This window comes from Bactrocera tryoni, unplaced genomic scaffold, assembly GCF_016617805.1.
Source record: "Bactrocera tryoni isolate S06 unplaced genomic scaffold, CSIRO_BtryS06_freeze2 scaffold_7, whole genome shotgun sequence".
Lineage (NCBI taxonomy): Eukaryota > Metazoa > Arthropoda > Insecta > Diptera > Tephritidae > Bactrocera > Bactrocera tryoni.
The window spans coordinates 16,489,894-16,508,004 of NW_024396366.1; the positions used below are offsets into that span (position 1 = coordinate 16,489,894).

Below are 18,111 nucleotides of genomic sequence, written 5' to 3' on the forward strand. Positions count from 1 at the left end.
GCCTCTTTAAGCTTAGCAAATATCTTTTCATCGGCGGATTTCCATGAGCCAAAATACAACAGTATTTTCACAAAAAGGCAATGCTTCATTGACACACGAAATGTTTTATGATCCATTTTTTTGTAAACTAACACAAGCTGCTTCTCAAAAATTCAAAATCTCCTTAACTAATAGTTATAATCCAACTAATAGAAATCATATACATAGATGGTAGTTGTAGTATTTTCAGCCACAGTGAAGCGTGGACGGGTCGTCTAGTTACATTACAAAAATTGAGAAAGTCTCAACAAGTCTTAGGTTCGAACAGGGTCGTCAATATCAATAGAAACTTGGCTTGCGTGAAAGCAAAAGATGACCATTTCGAATAAATATTTTGCATCACGCGTTTAATAAACATATTAATTTGAATTTTTATGATTTTGAGCCAATTTCGTTAATTTTAAACACAAGAATACATTGTTATTAAAGAGAGATTGAATTTGATTTAATTAAATTTATCGGATGAAAGCATGGCTCCATAGTGCCATAAGTAAACGTAATATTCCTTATTGCTTTGATATGTTGAAACGTCCGGATTTCATGAATTCCTCATGAAAGTTTTTCGATTTTTTTTAATTAGGATATTAAACATGTTTTCAATCTTTCTTTCATTGATTTTGCTATTTATAATCGTATATAAATCGTTACAAAATATATAAACATCATTAGTATATTAAGAGAAACATTTTCCATAAACTAGCAATGACATAGTAAACTTTAAACAAAATTCCTCATTTTCCATTTCAGTTTTCGTTAGTTATAATATTCTTTTTATTGTTCTTATCAAAAAAAAATTAATAAGCATTATTTAAAAATTGATCTTCAACAATTTGTTACGCATAAACTTATATTAGCTCTTTATTTTATTTGTTCAAATTTTTTATTTTGTTCCCTAATTTTTGTACAACTTTCCTAATAATTTTAAAATACACACTTCTTAATTCTTACTACAATTTCTTACATTAAATATTCTTTAATGTATTCTGAAACATGTTCTTTTATCTATAATTTACCATGAATTTGAGCATTAGCTCTTATTTCCAAAAATGTACATTTAAGGTTTAGCATTGAATACTTTAAATATATACGGATAAATTCTTTTTTTTGCGATTTTTAATTTTTCTGCATTCATTTAAAAATTGTTCCATTTTGGAAATTTCCACTAATTTTTCTAATAATTTTAGTTATTTGAGTTACGCCTTAAAGAATTCTGAATTTCTATTATTGTATTTATTAGAACAATATCGCCATGATCAGGAGTGTTCTGTACAAATTTGCGATTTAAGCGTCAGTTAGAATTAATTATGTTTTTACTTTTTATTCTGAATGGTCAATGTCAGAATTGTCTTGCAATATTTTATTAATATATTTTAATTAATTTATTATTATAATATTTCTTCGTCAATATACGTTAAAATCATTACTGGAAATAAATTCCCATAAACTTTATATAACATATATTTATTGTTCTAACTTCACAAATGTGGATTCATACAATCCAGAGTAACGTAAAGGGCCAGCTCGAGACAATTCACCGCCTTAGGCAAATGTTAAATTCTGCGCTCCTTCTAAGCCAATTTTGCTTTAACAAAGAAAAGTTATAGCTATTAATATCTATTAAGGTAATTTTTCCAAAAGTTCAACATACTACGATTTTCAACTCCCAATTCCAATCAGTTGAATTAAAGATGAAACAATTCAACCCAACTCCTTTTTGGTGTTACGAACATCAACTATTTCAAGTCGAAATTTCATTATTGCTGCCATCTAGGTAACCTATCATTTGACAGATAACTATATAGTTGAAAATTTTTAAACGTAAAATAAAAACAATTAAATTCAGTTATTGCTCACGAAAAGGTGAATAATTTTTAAAACGAACTTTAGTCTTGAATTATAATAAGATGACAAAAATGTTGGGACCGAAATGGATGTACTGCGTGATCACTCAAATCCATTTGAACTTCTTAATATCAAGTAAGCAAAAGTTTTCTTCTTCTTAATTGGCGTAGACACCGCTTACGCGATTATAGCCGAGTTAACAACAGCGCGCCAGTCGTTTCTTCTTTTCGCTACATGGCGCCAATTGGATATTCCAAGCGTAGCCAGGACCTTCTCCACCTGGTCCTTCCAACGGAGTGGAGGTCTTCCTCTTCCTCTGCTTCCCCCGGCGGGTACAGCGTCGAATACTTTCAGAGCTGGAGTGTTTTCGTCCATTCGGGCAACATGACCTAGCCATCGTAGCGTAGCTGTCTTTTAATTCGCTGAACTATGTCAATGTCGTCATATATCTCGTACAGCTCATCGTTCCATCGAAAGGACCATGAATCTTTCGCAGAACTTTTCTCTCAAAAACTCGTAACGTCGACTCATCAGTTGTTGACATCGTCCAAGCCTCTGCACCATATAGCAGGACGGGAATTTTGGGTGACTTATAGAGTTTGGTTTTGTGCGCCGAGAGAGGACTTTGCTTCTCAATTGCCTATTCAGTCCGAAGTAGCACCTGTTGGCAAGAGTTATCCTGCGTTGGATTTCTAGGCTGACATTGTTGGTGGTGTTTACGCTGGTTCCAAGATAGACGAAATTATATACGACTTCAAAGTTATGATTGTCAACAGTGACGTGAGTGCCAAGTCGCGAGTGCGACGATTGTTTGTTTGGTGACAGGAGATATTTCGTCTTTCCCTCGTTCACTGCCAGACACATTTGTTTTGCTTCCTTGTCCAGTCTGGAGAAAGCAGAACTAATGGCGCGGGTGTTGAGACCGATGATATCAATATCATCGGCATTCGCCAGCAGCTGTACACTTTTATAGAAGATGGTACCTTCTCTGTTTAGTTCTGCAGCTCGTACTATTTTCTCCAGAAGCAGGTTGAAGAATTCGCACGATAGGGAATCGCCTTGTCTGAAACCTCGTTTGGTATCGAACGGCTCGGAGAGGTCCTTCCCGATTATGACGGAGCTTTTCGTGTTGCTCAACGTCAGTTTACACAGCCGTATTAGTTTTGCGGGGATACCAAATTCAGACATCGCGGCATAAAGGCAGCTCCGTTTCGTGCTGTCGAAAGCAGCTTTGAAATCGTCGAAGAGGTGGTATGTGTCGATTCTCCTTTCACGGGTTTTCCAAGATTTGGCGAATATCTGGTCGGTTGTTGATTTTCCAGGTTTAAAGCCACACTGATAAGTTCCAATCAGTTTGTTGACGGTGAGCTTTAATCTTTCACACAATACGCTCGATAAAACCTTATACGCGATGTTGAGGGGGCTTATCCCACTGTAGTTGGCGCAGATTGTGGGGTCCCCCTTTTTATGGATTGGGCATAGCACACTTAAATTCCAATCGTTGGGCATGCTTTGGGGTTGGGCGGTTTTGGGGTATGCTCCGGTCTTGAAATCTTCTGTAAGCCCCCACATTTTTTTGTAGAATTTTTGGGCATTACCCCTGTCGGCCAGCTTATCAAGCTCTTCATACTCACGCATTTCGGCCTCTTTCTTTTTCTGTCTGCAGATGCGTCTCGTTTCCTTCTTCAATTCTCGGTATCTATCCCATCCCGCACGTGTTGTGGTCGATCGTAACGTTGCGAGGTAGGCAGCCTGTTTTCTCTCCGCTGCGGCGCGGCACTCCTCGTCGTACCAGTTGTTCTTTTGCACTTTCCGAAAACCAAGGGTTTCGGATGCAGCTGTACGTAAGGAGTTTGAAATTCCGTCCCACAGTTCCCTTTATACCGAGTTGTTGATGAGTGCTCTCAGAGAGCAGGAGTGCAAGCCGAGTAGAAAATCGTTCGGCAGTCTGTTGTGATTGCAGCTTTTCGACGTCGAACCTTCCTTGTGTTTGTTGGCGTGCGTTTTTTGCTGCACTGAGGCGGGTACGAATCTTGGCTGCAACAAGATAGTGGTCCGAGTCGATGTTAGGACCTCGGAGCGCACGCACATCTAAAACACTGGAGACGTGTCTTCCGTCTATCACAACATGATCGATCTGGTTGGTAGTTTTTCGATCCGGAGACAGCCAGGTAGCTTGATGAATCATTTTGTGCTGGAATCTAGTACTACAGATAACCATATTTCGGGCCCCGGCGAAGTCGATCAGCCTTAATCCATTTGGGGATGTTTCCTCATGGAGGCTGAATTTACCGACCGCCAAAGATACCTTCTTTGCCCACCCTGGCGTTGAAGTCGCCAAGCACGATTTTAACATCGTGGCGGGGGCTTCTCTCATAAGTGCGTTCCAAGCACTCATAAAAGGTATCTTTGGTCACATCGTCCTTCTCATCCGTCGGAGCGTGGGCGCAGATATGTTGAAGAACCTCGCTTTGATGCGGATTGTGGCTAGACGTTCATTCACCGGAGTGAATGATAGTACTCGGCGACGGAGTCTCTCTCCCACCACGATTCCCACACCAAACTTGCGCTTCTTTATATGGCCACTGTAGTAAATGTCACAAGGACCTACTCGTCTCTGTCCTTGTCCTGTCCATGGCATTTCTTGGACGGCGGTGATGTCAGCCTTTGTTTTTACGAGGACATCAACCAGCTGGGCAGCGGCACCTTCCCAATTAAGGGACCGGACATTCCAGGTGCATGCCCTTAATTCGTAGTCCTTCTTTCGTTTGCCATGGTCGTCATCAAAAGGGGGGTCTCTCATCCGAGGCTGCTGTTGGTTTTTCATTGGGGTGAGCGTTTTACGTGACGGGTCCCAAACCCAGCGCACAACTCTATGCAGGGGTGTTTCGCCTTCTCACTTCAGCTCACCTTCGAACGGATGTTCTTAGGCTACCCAGAGGATACTTGGTCAAAGACCGGAAGTCGTGAGCTGCTTGAGTCATATATAATTTTCCAGTAAATCTTCCTCGAATTTGGGAGATTTCAGAGAAATTTAGGAAATCACAGAGTTGATTTCTGCATGTATTTCCTAAATGCAAAAAAAAATTTCTTTTAGTTGCATTTAGGTATAGAATTTTGTATGGCTAATGCCCGGATTCACAGTCCATACTTAAGTTGTGCCTAAATAAAATCTTAGCTAAGTATTGTTGCAAACTGAGTAGTCGTTTGCGTTTCACAGTCAATGATTAATTTTTATAAAATTTTATTATGATATATGTCAACGTTATGGGCAACATATGTTTTACAAACGTCATTCATAAAAATATGTTTGAAATATTTAAATTATGACTGCGAGGAAAATTATATCAAAAATTGATGAAAACAACAAAAGAACCCCAAATTTCATCATTCCCATTTTCAGTGCCTAAGCATAACCTAAGTATGAACTGTAAAACACTATTTTCCTGTTTTATTATATATTAAATAAAAGAAAGTTGTGTTAGTTACACCATTTATAACTCAAGAACAGCTGAACCGATTTGGTTGAAAATTGGTGGAGAGGTAGCCTAGAACCGGCGTAAGGACATAGGATACCTTTTACCTCTTTATACCAAAATTTAATAAAACTCATAAATACAAAATTTATATTTCAAATCATAAGCATTTGTTGAAAATTCATGTTTGTAGAAATCATTTGAATATATGCGTACAATTTTAAACAGATTCTTCGTCAAAAATAATACAATTGCTAAGTATTTGGAATAGTAGAAAAGAGCTGCAACCAAATACGCAGTGAAATAGATTATAACTGGCTCAGTAAAACTGATGTCATAACCTTTCCAGCGGACTTTTTCGTCTTTCCACGCCTGAGAACCGGTTCATCATGTGCAGTCTACTAGAATAACTGTCGATTAGACTTCAGTGGGAAATGGTGGAGCTATGTTTCTATTGTCAAACACCGACGCAAAAATGCGGTTTTATTACGATTAAAGAGCACTCAAACACTTCTCAGAATCAGTTATTCGTTGTGTTTGTTGGATTAAGAACTTGCGAGGCACACACTTTGCCCAGAGCTTTCGCCTCTTTAAGTTTGGCAAATATCTTTTCATCGGTGGATTTCCATGAGCCAAAATACAACAGTATTTTCACAAAAAAGGCAATGCTTCATTGACACACGAAATGTTTTATGATCCATTTTTTTGTAAACTAACACAAGCTGCTTCACAAAAATTCAAAATCTCCTTAACTAATAGTTATAATCCAACTAATAGAAATCATATACATAGATGGTAGTTGTAGTATTTTCAGCCACAGTGAAGCGTGGACGGGTCCTCTAGTTTATTATAATCTATTATCTCCACGAGCATGCCTTTGCCAACAAGTCTTTTCGCGACGATGGCAAAAGCTAAAAATCATAAATTGCACAACTTTCTGGTGCTTCTCGCAAAAATCTGCGTCGATATGTATTCACGATCATACGTATACATACAAACATATTTACACATGTTTGTAGGCGAAGCTGGTACAGCGGCAAGGGGTGACAATCGGCGGCCATTACTTTACTTATGCCTTAGAAATTCCATTGCTACGAATATGGAAATGACAACGAAATAATGCAAATATGCATATTTCTAAAGGTCATTAATTTCTTGAAAGGAATGAACGATCCTGAGAAGTATAGTCTTAACTTTTCAACGGCCAACGCAGAGCATTTCAACCAAGAGGAATTTATTCATTAAAATCACCACTCAGAAGTCGTTTTATCCGTTGTAAGCGAACGATTTTCGAAGAAACATCATTTCTAATATGCCACAAGACACAATTAGAAATGAACTTCTTAAACCTCACGCTGTCAGATAAAACGATATACCTCGTCATCGCGGGTCGATTTCCAAAAAATGTAAATGAAGACTAACTACAGAAATAATCCTGTAAAGTATAGCCTTAATTTTTCAACGGCCAACGCAGGGTATTTCAACAAAAGGTCACATAAAATAGTTGAGAATTCGCAGAAATGAAAGACAAAGGAAAGAAAAAGCAGTATAACTTCAATAATGAACAAGCACACAAACATACATATGCTCAGCAGCAGCAAGAAAAGAGGTAACAATCGGCGATCCATTGTATATTTCTTTCATGCATAACCAAACCATAATTAGGACAATGCAATTCAAGTGTCAATGGTGGTGTTGGTGGTAAGCGCTTGAAAAGTTACGACGAGCACGTAGGTTCGAATCCCAACAGAATTTATATTTAATTGAATATGTCACCAACCAAAAATTGAAACATTGTTCTACAAAAACAACAACAGCATAAGCATGGCAACATTGTGTTGTTGGTAGAAAAGAAGAGCTGTGCCGAAAGAAACGAACAAACGATCGTCGATTGTCACCGCTTCGCTTGCTGCTCGAACATCTTCGGAAACAAGCTTGCGTAGATTCATATTGAGCCAGGTTGCGCAACCTGAATCTATCGCAACCTTTTCCGAACTCGTATAAGAAGTATAACTTCAAAAAAAATAAACAAAGTGTATCAAAACAAAGCCTTATTAATTACGGAAAAGTAAAATTTATGGCATTATTTAGGCTCTCAAACTTCTTGAATGCCACCTTGTATTGCAGCCCATCATAATTTAACTGCACCATGACGCTATCGCTGAGATTTTTTTTCATTCCGTTTGTAACTCCAATTGATCCAATAATGTTTTTTATAATATACACCTGATACACCGATTTAGTTGCTGATAATGAATTTATATACATTGAAATTTTATGATAATTTTCACTTGTACGTAATGAAAAACCTTCGTCAGTGCGTGGCAATGCCTTTGATGTGCTGTAAATTGTTCTGTTGTTTATGCGTTCTCCTTGCTGGCAACATCTAGTACAACCTTCTAATGCATTATGTCCCATAGTCTGACATAAAAATGCCTTTGCGGGTGAATCACATATGAACGCTCTGATTTTGATTTCAAATACCTTTCCAATTATGTTTATACCATTTTTAAGTAAATTGGATATTTCAGACGCAAATTCCTGTAAATAACTATTCACGCTGGATGGTTTTTTTGTGCCTAAATAAACGCCAAATAACAATACATCAGTATTTAATTGTGGAAAAAGCTTTCCCATAATAGGCCATAACGTTTGCTGTGAGCTCTTATATAGTGGAAGACTGTCAATACCGATATCTAACACTACAATTTCCATTTGTTTTATAATGTCACTTATTCTACGCAGCTTATTTTCGACTCCTAAATGCAAATATGTTCCAGGCGAAACACTACTTATAATTGAATCCTGCCTAATAATCAGAGACTCTGCGCAAGTTGGGACATTTAAATACCATTTATTTAAAAGTTTCAATAAACCATCAAAAGCCACACGAGTTACGTTATTTTTCACTGCCCATTGTTTCAAGTCAACTACCAAACTACTTTCATTCACATTTTCAGTTCTAGAATTTTCATTGTTAATTTCAAGCACATTTTCATTATCATTGTCACATTCACTAAGATTATAATTATTGGCATTTGAATTATTTATATTTACAATTTCATTTATTTCGGCATTCATTAATCTTCTTTGATGACGTTTGCTGTACATATGTACTTAAATAACTTTTAATACTTCACACGCGACCGCTTTCAACCGATACTTAAAATTTACTAAAAACGACAATCATTAAAATTGAAAGACAACTATTGTCGGCGTCGTGGCAGGACTAACGGTTACCAATTATTTTCAGAAAAGAACAACAACAAAAAAGCATCGGTTTTGTCACACAACCTATTTCCTATGACACTGAAGCGCTCACATACCCAGAGGGCTGGGTCGATCAGTTGTGCGGATGACCAACTCATATGAATAAAATTCGCACATTTCTTGAAGATAACAACAACGATTTTAAAGCGAAATTTTTTTCGTTTCTTGCCCCGCAACCCATTACCAACTCGCTTACTTTTTTCAGTAGTGAATTATTTTGCTACTGGGAGTGGTCGGCATGAGAGGATCTGTCACTGTGTTGGTGAGCACGAAAAAAAAAGTAGCCCAGTGAGAAATTGGAATTAAAATTAAGCAAATTTTATTATTAATTAAGAGTATAATGAAAATTAACAAAATGTCTTTTAAGGATATATTCCCTATTATCTTTAAAAGACTTGGAACATAAAAGGCTTTGCATGGCACCAAAGCCATTTAGAATCATAAAACATTTCTCGCAGGGCATATTTGGTTTTGCGCTATAGTCTTGCGTGATGTTAATTCGTTGCTGGCTCGACAACGACTGAACGATAGAGCGTAAGCGTACGTGTGAAGTTAGTTTGCAAAATTTTGCTATGAAATGCCTACCACTGATTCAGATGGATCGCCGAGCTCGTGTTTGGTTGGTTTTGGTGATTTGGAATTGCGAGTTGCAGAGTGCTATAATTTCAGTTTAGCTTTCATTTTGATTGAAATACCTCTGGGAAAAATTTTAATTTTTGTTTCGGTTATACGCTGTGGGTGGGTGGCTGTGTAGTGGGTTTAGGCAAAGGCTTCGATGTTGAAGGAGTGACGTCGTCGTCTGAAGGTAAGCTTTCATAACTTATTAGTTCTCTTCGTTGTTGTTGCTGATTTATTGGTTTGGTGACGGTGCTACTTTGAGCGGGCGATTCTTGTGTTATGATTGCTTGAATCTCTTTCTCACGTACGAATATAGGGCATTTTTTGCCGTATGAGTTGTGGTTGTAGGTTTGGATGTCGTTTTCTTTGCAGTTGACGCAGCTCTTTATGTTCACACATTCTTCGTTGTCTTCGCTGTTATGAAATTCGTTAGCACAGTTAGGGCATATTTTGGCATTTTGCATATTTTTTTCTATGTCACCATTTTTACACCTTAGTGGAAGTGGAATGTAAGGTCGGATTTTGATTTTTTCGTACCCTAATTGACATTTCAGTTGGCAGCAATATTGAAGAGAAAGTGAGTATCCATATAATTAGACCAGTCTCCTTCAGTGAGTCGTTGTTTTCCTTTTTAAGTATTTTCTTTAATTAAGAAAGGCATTGACACATTTGCGAGTGTATCGTTACTTAATTTTCTGCACATAACCAAATACTTAGGGCCACATGTTTTTTGTTGAATTGTTTTTGTCTGGTCAAAAGTAATTAATGGTTGGGCATTATTTTTCCCGGCCGGCGGTAAAATTGGTTTGTCGAGCATTGTTGTTGTTGGGGGGTGAACCCCGTCTAAATATCTGGAGGCACTCGGAGGCTTGTCTTTTTTATGACACGGACTGTATATGTGGCACTATAAGTTTATTGTCTGAGAAAATAGTATTTTATTGTGTGCACAGTGCACAGTAGTAATTAAGACACTTCGGTTTTGCAAAACAAAAACAAAAGACGAACGCTTGTAAGCGAAAACGATATCTGTCCAGTGCGAGAGATGGTCTGAGACTGAGTGTTTAAAGTTTATTAGCTCGCAATATTTTATCAATTGTTCATGCTATCATTTGTCCTAACTACAGTTAACAAAATGTCCAAAATTTCAAAGATACGTAAAAGGCTAGCCATTTCCAAATAAAATTGATAATCTTAGACTGTCTGGCAAGAAGTGAAGGTTCAACATCTGTGGGCAAGCATATTGGCTTAAACGAAGCTATGCACTATCAGGACCATTAAGAAAAATGAGAATGAAATACGGAAATCTGTCATCAGTTCATCAAAGCATAGTTTCAAAACATCGCCATATATTAGAGATGAAGTGTTAGTAAAAATGGAAAAATGTGTAGTGTTTTGGATTGAGGATTTATTGCAAAGGAGAATGCCTGGATTAACAGATTTCTTTTGGTTTTTGCTTGCTCTACCAATTTTTCACCTGTAGGAATTATGTATTTTAAGTTTTAATGCTCATATCCGTATAATATGTATGCATATCTGAAATTTAATAGTTTTCAAAATTTTTTAAACTTTTTTTCTATGTAAATATAGTTCTTTATTTCATCTTACTCGGTTTTCATATGACATGGAACGTATCCCCCATTTTACTATAGGAAATGCCGTCGTTTTTTACACGGTTGGGTGTACATACAAGTGTGTGATATTTTGTATGTAAGTCTACAGAATACTCGCAATCAGCACATAGAAACATAAGCCATTCAACAACAAAAATTAGTAATATACCCGTTGGTGTTTATAATTTCTATTAGAATGAGAAATATGAAATTATGACTTTTATATATTATACAAAAACTAAATTGTTTCAAGTTTATTTGCAGCAAAAAAAAAATAAAACTTGTTAAGAAATTTTGTCAAAATGCCTCCCAAAGATTCTGGCATTCAAGGCAAAACTTGCCAATATGCATGGGACGGCCCGGACAGAGTTATAATAATTTCATTCGTCTAACGGTTGTTTGTAATACCTAAACTAATCGAGATAGATATAGAGTTATGTAAGTGACTAAGATGATGAGACTAGTTGAAATCCGGCTGATTGTCTGTACGTCCGTCCGTTCGTTTGTGCAAGCTGTAACTTGAGTAAACCATCTATAAATCCTTCCGTCTGTAACTTGAATAAAAAATAAGATATGCTGATGAAACTTCGCTTCTTAAGCAATAAGAGTGTTGTAGAAGGGCGTTATCGGATAAGTGCCAGTAGCACAAAATGCTTCTGTTTATAGTAGGAAGAAGCATCGTAAGCCGGACGGTGGAACTTTAATCCTCTAAGCATAACCTACTGCCAAATCATACCTCTTCTACGGAAAGATCGGATTAAGCATTACTTCATTGGAGAGATAAAGATTTTAAGTCTCACAAATCGTACAGACTGACTGGCGCCTAACATAGGGTCTTAATTTTGTCATAATTAGAGCTGACGCTTCGCTGACAGCTTTCCATTTACCAGAGAATTGACATATGAGTGCTGTTAAATTTTCTACCGTAAAACTATCGCAAAGTGAAGTTTTTAACTTTCTGCTTTGAAAAAGTACGTGCTCAGAGTCTTCTATACACTCTGTACACGTCGGACAGTACGGACTAAGGTCGTGATGGAATCGGAACAGATAGTTTCTAAATCCACTCAGTATTCTCCCCATGTTGGCTATCTATCCACAAATGGATGCCCGTCATTAGTTTGCGGGTCCACCGTCCATTGGTAGAGGTTTTTCAGCCTTTTTTTAAGCCTAACAATAAGTTATAAAATCGTAAATCTATTTAAAGACTAGACAGGCTCAAGCAAGTGATTGAGTTGTTTTGGTGATACGTTGCTCTTTAATACGCAGGCATGTCTCTTCTTTTAAACCGTGTTTGATCTCAGGAATGCACCAAAGCATTAGCCAAAGGGTTTGGGTGATCTCGGAGTTTAGATATATTTTTAATTCTGCTATATTCTACTTCTTTCTTTACCATAGTGTTTAATTTGCTGCCCAAAATTGCAGACAGAAGTATTAACCACTTTAACAATTATTTAATAAAAATGCACACTGGTTAAAATGGAATGTTGGTAGGGAATGTAAGCACGGATGCGTATGACGATGTATAACGTATGAATATGACATCCCGTTGTCCATCCTTTTTGTTGAGTGGGTTGGTGTACAGGTGTGGTGAGTTGAGTTGGTGTTGTGTTATCGTGTCATCGGCTGTGGTGTATTAAGCTGTCTTGGTAGGGTGCGTCAGTTTTTTCCAGGAAGAGTGGGGAAGGCTTAACTCATTTAAACACATAGGAATACCAAGGTTTTTATGGATATTTTCGTTAGGCATGTACCACGGTGAACACGTAATTGTTATAAGCGTTTTCAATTGGAACCTTTGTATTATATCAATATTAGTTGCTCGGGCCGTACCCCACAGTTGAATGCCATACATCCAAATCGGCTTTATGACTGCATTATATAAAAGCACTTTATTGTCTAAGCTAAGTTTAGAGTTTTTATTTAAAAGCCAATTTAAATTTGCAGCTCTAATCTTCATACATACATGTTATTTTACTAGAGAGGTGTTTTCTTCACGTAAGCCCTCTATCCAAGTGAATACCAGGATATGTTACTTCGTTCACTTGGGGGTACTAACATTTTGTTTATTTTTACTGCCAAACACATTTTTGATTTAAGCGGAAATGTGACATCCTTACACTTCTGTTCATTCACATTTATACGCTAGCCATTCTTCGACAGAACTTAATTGCTCCGCTAATATTCTTGATGTCAGGATGTGGCAGTGGTTACGGCTCACTAGAGCTGTGTCATCCACAAAAGTTGAAGTTAATACATTGTTAGCAGTTGGAAGATCTGCTGTATATATGATGTATAAAGTTGGGCCCAAAACGCTGCCCTATGGTACACCAACCCTTATCTGTCTTTCATTCGATATTAAATCTCCTACTTTCATCATAAATTGTCCATTATTTAAATAAGACTCCATTGTTTTATACAATTCTAAAGGTAAAATTTTTTTAATCTTATATAAAAGGCCTTCGTGCCACACTTTTTCAAAGGCCTGAGCTACATCTAGAAATGTTGCTGAAAAGTACTCGCTATGCTCAAATGATTTCCTTGTTTCGTCAGTAATTCTATTTACTTGCTCTATTGTGCCATGTTTCGCACGAAATCCGGATTGATGCATTGGTATTATATTATTTTCGTGGAGGAAAGGAGACATCTTTGATAGTAATACTTTTTCAAATATTTTATAAAGACAGGGTAGAAGACTGATTGGTCTGTACGGCTGTGTTAAGTCTTTCCCAGGTTTATCTATCAAGATAATCTGCGACTTTTTCCATGAAATTGGATAGTATCCGAAGCTAAGAATTGCATTGAAGAGCAAAGAGAGCACCTCTATAGCAATAATTGGTAACTCAATTGGCATTTTTGGGGAAATATTATCATGTCCCGGCTACTTTTCTGGATTAAATTCTTTGTGTGATTCGAATAATGTCAGAAGGTGAAGTCTTAAAAGACTCGAGCGACTCTTTAGTTGTGTTGGGTAAGATTGACAGCTTAAATTTGTTCTTTGCCAAATTGGGTTGAAATACCTTTTGTAGGTGATTTGCAAAACAATTTGCCATTTCCTCATCTCTTCGAGACCAATTTCCACCCAAGTCTCGTATAGGCATGTTGGAGTCAGTTGGTGGCTTCATGGACTTTTGGGCTTTCCAACGGGAGTTTTGCTTATGATATAGCCCTGACAGACGAGCAAAATTAATGCCCCTTAAGCAACGCAAATGCGCATTGCAATTTTATGATGACAGACGGCAGACTTGTGCATTTCGACAGCTGATTTGTTTATTTATTAAAAAAAAAGGTAAAATAAAAATGAATAAGATAAATTATTAATAAAAATCATTGTCTAAATGACTCTCGGCCTACCCTATCATGAAACACAGCCACACCAAATTTCACCACTCACCTTCCACATCACTACACATCACACCAATACACTCAAGCATTACACCACACTTCCAACTAGAGCATAACAGTTTACGCAAAAAAAGGGACGGACAACTCCAGCCGGACACACTTCGCTTTTTGCTCCCGTACGAGTCGCTTTTGCGCATACGCTTTTCGCAGCATCGCTTTGCTTTTTTCTCTTCCTCCCACGTACATCAACGTCCGCTGATTCCGCCGCCGAGTGAGATATCCGAGCAATTTATAACGTTTAAAAAAAAATATATATATATATACATTCTGGAATAAAATAAATACATTTACGAAATTTACAATTTCAAAAAAAAACCTGTGCTGTGCGTTATTTGTTACAACAAAAAACTAACAAGTGAGTTTCGGAAATAAAGGTGAGTTCGCTACTTAAAGAAACATGGTCCTTCGAGCCTACAGAAAGGCACCTTATAAAAGAAAACATAAATGCGAACATATGATTTATAAATTGAAACACACATACATATATACATGCAAACCAACTTTTCTTAGCTTGGTAATTAACTAGCATATACTTACCGAAATTTATTAGAGGCAAATATAGGAACATACATACGAGTATATACATACCGTCACACATGTGTGTTGAGTGCAGAAGTTAAATACCTGCAAATATCGTTTCTCTTCTTCCAATTTAACTAACTTTCCTGCGTCTATACTAGTACCGCGATTACAACAATAAATTGTATTTCAATAAATTGCATGCCTACATGGTATATACCACATATACATAGGGACAATCAAATTACGGGAAAGTAATACAATTTTGAAAAACAAAAAAAAATAATAAACGGAGTGTTACAAGATTGATAACACGAATTAACAACAGAACGAAAAAAAATTTTATTACAATAAATACATAAAATACCATATATATGTACATATATGCACATACATAAATATTCATATACTCAAAGTCCAAATTGGCATCAGGTTCAAGCAATACCTCTTGTATTTGCACAACAAAAACAAGCAGGTTTGCTTCATATTAAAATAATTTAAGCATACTTATATGCATACGAAGCACATATCGTGCACACATACATACATACTTATATACAAAAGGTATTGACCCTTTCCGGCACACAAGTACGAGGGCATACCAATAAATCCGAAAAAAAAAAATATATACTCGCAGTACATTAAAAAAAAAAAAAAAAAGAAAATAATAAATAATAATAATATTATAATATCATTATTATAATTATTGTTATTATAATTATTATTATTATAATTATTATTGTTATAATTATTATTACAATAATAATAAACACAAACGCCATCAAAAGTAGATACAACAGCGAGTAATATAAGCTATAAACGGGGAAAGAAAATATACACAAATATTTTACAAATTTACATTTTCTAAATGAATATAGATTCAAAAGAATCTAAAACATCTCAATTCCTAAAAATTCCAAAAATGATTTCTGACGATAAGAGTCCATGTACACCTGCAGAAGCTACACGCTCTAAGCAAGGTGCTACAAAACAAAAGAGGGGGAAAGACATATCATACTCCAAATTCATTTCAGAGAGTGACTGTCTAGTAAAATACTGCACTCGGTTTGCCTCTTCGCCGATTCAAGACAATTCTGAATCGGCGCTAGAAATAAAAAGCCAAACGCTTGAAAATTTTTGGATACGTCTCCAAGCTGCATATGACACAATTGTAGATACTGACGAGTCAGATCTACCAGAAAACTTTAAATCTTCTGCTTACGCCAAATTTGAAAACTGCTTAGACCAGTATGAAGACACGAAAATTATGATCACAGATCAACTAAAACTTATAAAGTCAATTGCACCTACTCCCCACAGTAGAGTAGAGTTACCACAAGTGCAAGCCCAAGAGGCAACAGGCATTCATCTCAAAGTGCCAGCATGTGATACGGAAATATTTCATGGAGGTTATGAACAATGGCCGTCCTTCCGGGACATGTTTACAGCCGTGTACATAAACCATCCAAAATTATCACAAGCGCAAAAAATGTATCATCTCCGATACAAAAAAAAGGTCAAGCAGGCGTAATAGTAAAACAGTTCGCATTAAGTGATGACAATTTCAATTTGGCTTGGGAAGCTCTGAAAGCCAGATATGAAAACAAAAGAATATTGGTCGACAAGCAAGTAACCATACTCATGAACTTGCCGAAAATTCAAAAAGAAACAAGTGAAGAATTCATAAAATTAGAATCCACTGTTTCAAATTGTTTGTCGGTTCTAACGACACAAAATGTTCCCACAGACAGTTGGGACCCTATTCTGGTAAACATATGCACCGCAGCATTACCAGAAAAATCATTACTTCTATGGGAGCAATCGCTCTCATCAAGAAGAGACTGCCCAACGTGGCAGCAAATGAAAGATTTCTTAACTGCCCAATATGAAATAGCAGAAAGGGTAGATAAAAAAACAGTCAGAACTAAAAACGTTCAACCCGACCTAAACAGAAGCTTCAATAGACCCGAAGTCAATAACAATAACAATTTAAATAGAAGCTTTTTCAAAGCTCAATCGTTCACATCTGAACAGAACAAAAATACATCATGCGAACTATGTACAGGAGGGCATAAACTCAAAACTTGCGAGAAGTTTAAAAAATTAAATATAAACGATAGGAACAACTTTGTCAGGTCAAAAAGACTCTGCACAAACTGCTTGTCCCACTCACACAATCTTAATACTTGCGAAAGCAAATTTAATTGCGTATATTGCCACAAAAGGCATCATTCTATGTTACACCTCAATAACTTTCCCAACGCATCTCAAAGCGGCGCTTTCTCAAAAAAAGCCACGGGTTTAGTTGCAACAGCAACCCCCGAAACAAAAACTCCAGAAATTTTCCAAGAGTCACCATGCTGCTCAAAGGCATTAAAAACTCAAACGCTACACAGCGATAATCATAGTAGAGTACTGCTACCCACAGCAGTTGTCTCCATCGAACATCGAGGAGAACTGTTCAAACTAAGAGCCTTAATAGACCAAGGGTCCCAACGATCCTTTATAGCGTCTAAGGCACAAAATAAATTAAAATTGCCAACAAAGCATGCCAACTATGAAATTACGGGAATGGGCGGAAGAGTAGTACAAAACTCTAACAAAATATGCCCCATTACCCTAATTTCCCCCAAGCGGATAAGCGCATTCAAGCAAATGCTATTGTCTTACCGCAACTAACAAACATGCTTCCAAGCTATCAAATAAGTAGCAAGCATTGGGATAAGATTTCACATCTGACTCTAGCAGACCCCAACTGCAACACCCCCGCTCAAATAGACCCTCTATTAGGAAGCGATCTTATATCGCAAATAATACTGGAAGGTGTTGAAAAAATTTCGAAAACACTACTGGCGCAAAATACCATTTTCGGATGGGGCCTAAGTGGACTAGTTGCGGAACCAGTCACAGCAATGACAACTCAAGTTGAGGAAATCTCAAACGAGTACCTCAATTCACAATTGAGGAAATTTTGGGAGTTAGAGGAACTCCCCCCCATTTCAATTACAACACCAGAAGATCAGTATTGTGAAGACTTTTACAAAGCCACAACTACTCGATCAGATAATGGTCGGTATGTCGTACGACTACCACTAAAACAACAATTTCCAGATACACTCGCCTTAGGTCACTCTCGCACCTCTGCAATACAGCAGTTTTTAAGCATGGAAAAAAACCTACTTAGAAAAGGTGAGCTCAGATTATGATGGGATCTTAGAAGAATACCTCCATTTAGACCACATGGAGGAAGTAAGTCCATGTGAAAAAATCATAGGAGGCAAATATTACTCTTTCTACTTGCCACATCATGCAGTAGTAAAGCCTGACAAAAAAACAAC

The 18,111-nt window shown here is 36.9% G+C and overlaps 1 protein-coding gene and 1 pseudogene across 4 annotated transcripts in view; one reads left to right on the forward strand and one right to left on the reverse strand.

The window, feature by feature from the left end:
- Positions 1-18,111, forward strand: part of LOC120781407 (FERM domain-containing protein 5) — a 206,475-nt gene that overhangs the window by 108,507 nt on the left and 79,857 nt on the right. The window lies entirely within an intron of this gene.
- LOC120781878 lies at positions 6,607-6,809 on the reverse strand (annotated as a pseudogene).